This window comes from Cajanus cajan, chromosome 1 (genome assembly GCF_000230855.2).
Source record: "Cajanus cajan strain Asha chromosome 1, NIPB_CcT2T_4, whole genome shotgun sequence".
Taxonomy (NCBI): domain Eukaryota; kingdom Viridiplantae; phylum Streptophyta; class Magnoliopsida; order Fabales; family Fabaceae; genus Cajanus; species Cajanus cajan.
This window is the reverse complement of record NC_138517.1, coordinates 65,782,541-65,791,222: the sequence shown is the minus strand read 5'-3', so window position 1 is coordinate 65,791,222 and position 8,682 is coordinate 65,782,541.

Genomic DNA, 8,682 nt, shown 5'->3' with positions numbered 1-8,682 from the left:
TAAGCATCTAAATTACCCCAAAATACAAGGGCAAAATGGGAAATACAAAGAAATAAACCCTAGGACTAAAATACCCCAAAATACAAGGGTAAAAATGGAATAAAGCAATAAATTCTATACTACTCAAATTAGCCATAGTCATGAACCATGTGATGGGTCTCACATGAAGTGAAGTACCAAGGATGGTCCTCCATCAGTTAGGGAACATATCTCAAGTAACTTAGGCAAAAGTTAGGACAAAGCAACATCCCGAGTTGAAAACTGAAAGGTGGCTTGGGAAGATCATTTAATCAATATGCGATCCCGAGTCATCGCTTAACATTGAAGGAAATAATGAGCTAACGTGAAAAATGATTTTCTCACTTTGAATGTGCATGTTCATCAGCCTAAATCAATAGCCTACCTCGGCCAACCATTCTTCTAAAAATCCATTTTTGAAAAAATTCCTTCTAATGAAACTTTTGCAAAATAAAATGTATATATCCCCTTCTTTTCTTTCCTTTTGACCTATATGGCATTAAGATAAATTTGAGAGATGCACGGAATATGCACAATGAACACTCACAGGTCGAAGTTGGAGGTGTCCTAGAACAAAGTCTAGGTACACTTGATCTAAGGGCTAACATATCGTATCTGGTACAGGTGAGAGGGCCGAACTACACAAACCTCAGGTTCAAGAAGCAACACTTGGAATGAATTCGACACGCTTAAAGGCTAACAATCCACTCCAATAATTAATGCACATAGATTAATTTCTTGAAAGCAAAATCAATCTGCATTTAAGCATTAGCACAAAGGCATTATTGCATAGCATGCATGTCGCAACCCAAAAATTTTCCGATCTCGCGACTAATGGTTTAGACATCCTTTTAAAGGTCTCATCAATTAAGGAATGCCCGGACACCAGACTAATCCTTAATTAATGGTTTTGAAAAATGAGTTCATGGAATCGCCACCAATGTTTTACTCAAAACATTGGAAAAGAAAAGGTTTTTAAAAATTCAATAATGGCCTTGATAACCAGAATTGGGTTCGGGGGTAGGTTACGTGTAGGGAAGGTATTAAGCACCCCTACAACGCCCTTAATTGGTACCCTATGATGAAGTTAGCATTATAAATTATAATAATAAAAATATTAAATCCTTTTTTTATTAATAATTATTTACATGCTTGAAATTTAAATTATACAATTAACCCTAAAATGTCTACATGATTATTTTTATTTGTGGAAGAAAATATGCACAAAGTTTTGATGATGCCAAAGCATTGAAGAAAATAAAGGTCAAGTTAAAGCAAGCTGATCAAGAAGCAAGATCTCAAGTAATAACTAGATAAGTCTTGATTGCTTAGCTTAGTATGTAAAATGAACTTTTATAATTTTCAAATTTGACTTGGCCATTAAAATAAGAATTTCAAGAAAACCTAAACTTAATACTTTTGAATATAAGAATAAGTTGTTTGAAAAGAAAGCAAAAAGAGTATTCAAAAGATTAAACAAAAATATTTTTAACTGGAAAATAGAAGCTCTTTATATCTTAAGTTTTCATAAGCCAAAACAAGTCACATGTTTCTGGTAATCGATTACCACTTGCTGTAATCGATTACCAGAGAAAGAAAACCTTCAAAAATGTTAAAATGCTCTCTGGTAATCGATTACCAGTGATTGTAATCGATTACCTGAAGAGAAATTTTCAAAATTCGAATTTGAATTATACAACGTTTCAAACATTTTGAACTTAAACCGTTGTAATCGATTACCAAGTCTTGTAATCGATTACCAGAGCCTATTTTCTGAAAAATTATAGAGAGTTACAACTCTTCATGAAAAGACATAACTCAAGAAACAATTGTCTATAAATACATATAATTCTTCAGAGAAAAGTGACGAACTCTATTGTGAAAATCATTTACAAAAACTACTTGGCCAAAATCATTTGCAAACAATTCTCTAAAGAGTTCATCAAGTTCTTAGAAAGTGTAATATCTACTCTTTAAAGAGATTCATTCTGTAATACCCTGTTGATCTGTAAAGGAGAAAGGGTTTTTCTCCTTGTTGATGTTTGAATCTCAACACAAGGAAAGGGAGTTCCGAGGTGTTGGAGGATTCATTTTCTTGTAAGGTTTACAAGAGTAGTGGAAATCTCAAGTGGGAGACTTGAGGACTGGATGTAGGCAGGATTGGCCGAACCAGTATAAAATCAAGTTTGCAATTCTTCTTTCCCTACACTTTTAATTTCTTGTTATTAATTATAATTGTGTAGTTTGCACCATCATTCATTCTTTACATACAAATTTGTCTAATGAAATAAATTGATAAAGAAGTAATTGGAAAAGTTTTTGTTATAAGAGGAAATTTAGTAAACTTAATTCACCCCCCCTCTTAAGTTAATTGAGGCTAAGGGACTAACATTATTATAACTATTTATTATAGAGAAGAAATAAATAAAAAAGGGAGAAAGAGATTAACTGAAATACCTCTTGAATGAGCTCTATTGAATCTTCAAAACAGGAAGATTTTAGGTGCTTTGTGGCAACCTTTCACACTACAATGCCTCACAAAATCTCAAGAAATACAAAAGAGAGAGGGAGAGAAAAAAAGAGAGAAATTTCGTACTCTAAGGAGTCTGGACGAAATTTTGGAGTCTTGAGAAATGAGCCCAAGCTGCCTATTTATAGCCTTCAGAAGGGGTCCAGAACGGCCCGTTCCGAAATCGGAACGGCCCGTTCTGGATCTAGCCGTTGCGTGATAAATTCTTAACTAGAACGGCCCGTTCTGAAATCGGAACGGCCCGTTCCAGAGATAAGATTAACACACAAATTGTTGGACTGGAACGGGCGTTCCAATCGAGGATTTTTAGGCCATTTTATTAACTTGGAACGGCCCGTTCCAGTTTTGGAACGGTCCGTTCCAGTTAAGATTTTCACCCTTTTTTGAGGAGGTTGGAACGGCCCGTTCCAATCTTGGAATGGCCCGTTCCAAATTAGGGTTACTGGCTATTTTAGGAACTTGGAACGGCCCGTTCCAAATTGGGAACGGCCCGTTCCGGTTTTGGAACAGCTCGTTCCAGTCTTCTAAAATTAGCTTATTTGGGCTTTTGGGCCTTCTAAAGTCCTATCTTGTTTTTTGCATGCTTCGGGAGCTCCTTCCCTTCGTAACAGAGGTCCATTCCCTTGTTTGTATGCCCCCGGACAAAATTAGGTGTCTATAGTTGCCCCTCTTTACTTGTCCTTTGGAATAGTAATGTGTTGCTTTTCTAAAGGCAAGAAAAAACATAGACATTTTGTTCGGGTCTTCTCTTCGTCTCTCTGGTGCTTCTACGTTGTTTCCCTTGTGATAATGTGTTCCTTTATTTATAGCTTCTTTAAAAGGGAGTATTTTCATAGCCTCTCCAGGCCGTAGTATTTTCATAGCCTCTCTAGGCCGTAGTATTTTGATAGCCTCTCCAGGCCCTAGTATTTTGATAGCCTCTCCAGGCCCTAGTATTTTGATAGCCTGTACAGGCCGTAGTATTTTCATAGCCTGTACAGGCCGTAGTATTTTCATAGCCTCTACAGGCCGTAGTATTTTCATAGCCTCTACAGGCCGTAGTATTTTCATAGCCTCTATAGGCCGTAGTGTTTTCATAGCCTCTACAGGCCGTAGTGTTTTCATGGCCTCTACAGGCCGTAGTGTTTTCATAGCCTCTCTAGGCTGTAGTGTTTTCATAGCCTCTCTAGGCCGTAGTGTTTTCATAGCCTCTCCAGGCCGTAGTGTTTTCATAGCCTCTCCAGGCCGTAGTGTTTTCATAGCCTCTCTCCAAGCCATAGTGTTTTCATAGCCTTTCTAGGCCGCCTGCTGATGGCATCCTCACTTGCATGGACATGAGATGATGGACAAGGAAGATGATGCCTCACTCCAAGGATCAAGTTCTTCAAAGGTGGCACAAGGTTTTAGGGTGGATGATGATAGAATGGATGAAAATGGAGGTTGGGTAGAAGGTGTTTGAGGAAATGCTTGAGAAGGGTACTCTAGGGTTGGCTCACTTCATGATGATGAAGGCCACTTCTAGGGTTGTTTCTCTCAAGGTGGAGATGGGAGGGAGGTGGCCGAATTAGCCAAGGGTGACTAAGGAAAGATATAAAGGCACAAAAGGCTCTCTTTATATTCAATATCCAAAGTATTTACAAGGTGTGGTGCATTGGGTATTTATAGGAGGGGAGGCATCTAGGGTTGCATTTGGAGTAGGCAAATGCATTCCAAATGAAATGCAAATGAACCCTAGATGCAACTTGGTGGCCAACTATGGAATCTTTGGGTTTAGATTGGCTATATCTAGGTGCATGATAAGACCATGCAACCTTTGCCCTCCACTTGGGCCTAAGCCTTTCTAACACCAAAAATAGACCCAATAGGCACCAAAAATATGTGTCACCCTCTAATTAACACCCTAGCCCAAAATTAAAAACCCTAATCATCTAGAGCACCCCATAATACAAGGGTAAAATGGGAAATACAAGGGAAAATAAATTCTAAGTCCTAAACACCCCAAAATACAAGGGTAAAATTGGAAATACAAGTAAAATAAATTCTATGACTAAAATACCCCAAAGTACAAGGGTAATTTTGGAATCAAAGATAAGGGAAAAAATAGGAATAAAAATAAATGTTATGCTAATAAGAACTTAGGAGCTAAGGTCCAAAAGTGGCCTCACTCCTCCTATGGTTTTTTTTTTCAACACTAACCCATTCCTTTTGCTTCCTTCAATACATGACCTCTTGGACTTCTTGGCCTTAGTGTTATTCCATCATTCCCTTCCTCTTGAAAAGGATTTGACCTCAAATCAAGAGGTTCCTCATGGTGGGCATCATGACCAACAAAAACATAAAAATAAGCATTAGAGGTAATAGTATATGATAGAAATGGAAAGTGTATCCTAAGAGGAGTTCTACTAAAAATGCTAAAAAGATTGTCTAAATTAAAAGGACTAGACTCTCTAATTTTAAGGATAGGATCCTCCCCATGGTGAAGTCTAGGTGTATAACTAAAACCTAAAAATTTAAAAAGACTAAAACTATAGCACATTAAAGAACTAGTCCTAAGAACTAAAATATCTTGTTGAAGGTACCCAATGTAGTGACCTAGGTATGTATTGGAAAATAAAGAAAACTTAACTAAAAAATTACCTAAACAACTTTGTATTGCATTATTTGTTAGATACATATGAGAAAAAGGTGTTAAGAGGAGTCTAGGAAACTCATATAATCTAAGTTTGTCTTGTAGGGAAGTATCCAAGTTAAGTTCAAATAAGTTTGAACTTCCTTCAAGATCAAAAATAGAAGATACAACACCATGAGATGTATCCAACAAACCATACAAGCCAAAAGTTGGGTGCTTTATGAAGAAAACTAAAGTAGAAAGAGTCTTAAAGAAAGAAGGCTCATCTACCTTGGGCACCACCAAGGAAGTAGTACAAGAGGTGGTACTAAGTGAAGTCCACTTCTTCTTCACTAAATCTTGAAGTTGAGATTCTTTTTCTTTAAAAAGGACTTGTTTTTGAATCTCCACTTCATGACTAGTGGCAACGTGAGAGAAAGAGTTAAGGTCTTGATGAATAAAGAAAGTCTTTTTTAAATCATTTTCAATAGTAAAATGACTTTCTTTAAGCATAAGCCCTTTGGAAGAAATATTATCCTCCTTACTCTTCTCTAAGAGTGTTGGTTGTTTTTCTTTTTCTAACCACTCTTTAACCTTCTCTATACTTTTCTTAATTTTTTCTTTTCTATGTTCTTTTCTTTTTCTTTCCTTCTAAGTTCCTCCTCTCTTGTTGTATTTTCTTGCTCATGCATACTCCTAGGAACTCTAACTTCTTTGCCTTTTTGAGATCTAGTTGGAACAATCCTAGGTTGGGATCCACTAGTTTCTCTCCTCTCAACTAATTTTTCAAGTAGTTGTTTTATTTCCTCATTATTTCTTTCAAACTCTTTTTCTTTTCTTCTCAATTCTTCCTCTCTTTTTATATTTTCCTCTTCTTTTTTTCTTAGGTACTCTTTGAGTTGCCTAAGCTCATCCCTAACACTAGACCTAGTACTACAAGAGTTATGACCATGCACACTAGAATGATCACTCATCTTTGATCAAAAAGGTTTTCACAAAGTTGTTTTCAAAAAGGTTTGAAAAAGGTTTTCACAAAGAATGAGTGATAAAAGGGTTTTCACAAAAGGTTTTCAAGATGCAAGATTGGTATGAAAAGGCCTAAGTATACAAATTGAACTATCAAGGGAGGTGGACTACTAAGAATCACTTAAAAACCAAGCCTTTTCAAGTAAAAATTACTAAGCCTTTTCACACTTTTCTCACAAAACAATTTTTTTTTTGCACAAAAGTTAAGTGTGTGTGTTGTGCACGCCCCCCTAGTAGGCAAATGAAGCCTTCTAAAGGAAACAAATAAACAAAGTAAAGTCCTAGGCAAATATACTACCAAAGCTTTAAAGCATGCAAAGGAAAGACTTAAAGCATATGCCAGTCGGTTTCCTAGGTGAAGGTTTTCAAATCACCTTCAAACTACACAAAATTACTACCAAAAAAAATGAAGAGGTTTAAAATGGCCAATTACAACCCAAAATGGAAGAAAGCAAAGGCCAAATACAAGAAGGCCAAAAATAAAACAAGAACGAAACAAGTAAGAAAAAGAAATTGTTGAATCTCCAAGTCTTCAAATCTCCACCCCTTCACAATGAACACCCAAGGTTAGCCTTTCAATGGTGTTTGCACTCTTTGATTTGGTGTGATCCTCCAAAGTTCCTTGAACTTAAATCGGACAGCCCCTCCACTCAATCCACCAAGAAAGTGTGTGGTGTTTAAAAGCTTTCCTCACCTAGGTCAAGAAGAAAACACAACCCAAGAGTACAAGAGGCCAAGGAAGAAAACTAAAAAGGCACAATTAAAAAGGCTAAACTCAAGTGGATTTGTTGAGACAAACTTAAGAGTAGAAAGAAAGACTCAAAAACTAAAATTAAGGCACATTAACAAAAGGCAAGCACACAAAAGAGTAAGTCCTAGAATGGCACTAGAATAGAATTTATCAAATAGGCTTAAAAGAAAGTAATGCACTTAATGTGTTTGATTAAATGTCTCATAAAGTCAATAAGCGTTGTCCAAAAGTCCAAGAATAACTCCAAGTGCCAAGGTATGAAAATTTGGTCCAAAACTCCACAAGTCTAGCAAAGGTTCCCTTTTTCTTTTGTCTTTAATTCTTTTGATTTTGTTTCTTTTGTTTCTTTTGACACTTGACTAGGTCATGGTTTTGAGGTCCAAATGTCCAACCAATACTCTTTTTTTTTTTGAATTTTATAGTTCTCCTTTGCTTGGGTTTTACACTTGTGTTTGTTAGTTTGATGAGTAAGTCCTTGGAGTATCCTTTTAGCAACTTACAATGGCTTAAAGAGACAAGTTTTGAGTGTCTTCTTAAGGTTTTTAATGTGCAATGTCCAGCAACAAGAACTTGCACATAAAAGGAATTTTCATACTCAAAACATCAAACAATACATAGGCATGTTAAGTGCACCAAGGAATACACAAAGTGGCCAAAAATTTTAAAGCAAGTATGTGCAAAGAAATTAATCACACATGATACTTTAGGAATGTAGAACATGCTAGAACTAATTAGCATGCATGATTGACTCTCTAAAGCACATCAAGGACTCACGGCCATTTTATCAAACAAGTGGCATGCATGTCATTTTTTGTTCATTTCAAAGGCTAAACATAAAAACTTGGAATTTCTTTCAAGTTAGTTCAAAGGAAACAAGCTTATGACAAAACCATATGGATTATAAAATGAAAAACATCATTATATCATGCAGCCCAAAAATTTCCAGCAACTCAATTTTAAAGAAAAAAATGGTAGGAACCCTAGCAAGGAAGCCTAAAGCACGAAGATGATTCACAAGAATGATGAGGCATGAATCAATACATGAAAAGGAGGAATAAGAATCATGACATATGACAAGATGATGACTCAATCATGCACAACAATTTAGACATTCAAGGAGACACAAATGACATGACCGAAAATACCAAAGATGGAAAAGTTACCCTTGAAGAACCAAGGCTCTAGATACCACATGATGGCATCCTCACTTGCATGGACATGAGATGATGGACAAGGAAGATGATGCCTCACTCCAAGGATCAAGTTCTTCAAAGGTGGCACAAGGTTTTAGGGTGGATGATGATAGAATGGATGAAAATGGAGGTTGGGTAGAAGGTGTTTGAGGAAATGCTTGAGAAGGGTACTCTAGGATTGGCTCACTTCATGATGATGAAGGCCACTTCTAGGGTTGTTTCTCTCAAGGTGGAGATGGGAGGGAGGTGGCCGAATTAGCCAAGGGTGACTAAGGAAAGATATAAAGGCACAAAAGGCTCTCTTTTTATTCAATATCCAAAGTATTTACAAGGTGTGGTGCATTGGGTATTTATAGGAGGGGGGCATCTAGGGTTGCATTTGGAGTAGGCAAATGCATTCCAAATGAAATGCAAATGAACCCTAGATGCAACTTGGTGGCCAACGATGGAATCTTTGGGTTTTGATTGGCTATATCTAGGTGCATGATAAGACCATGCAACCTTTGCCCTCCACTTGGGCCTAAGCCTTTATAACACCAAAAATAGACCCAATAGGCACCAAAAATATGTGTCACCC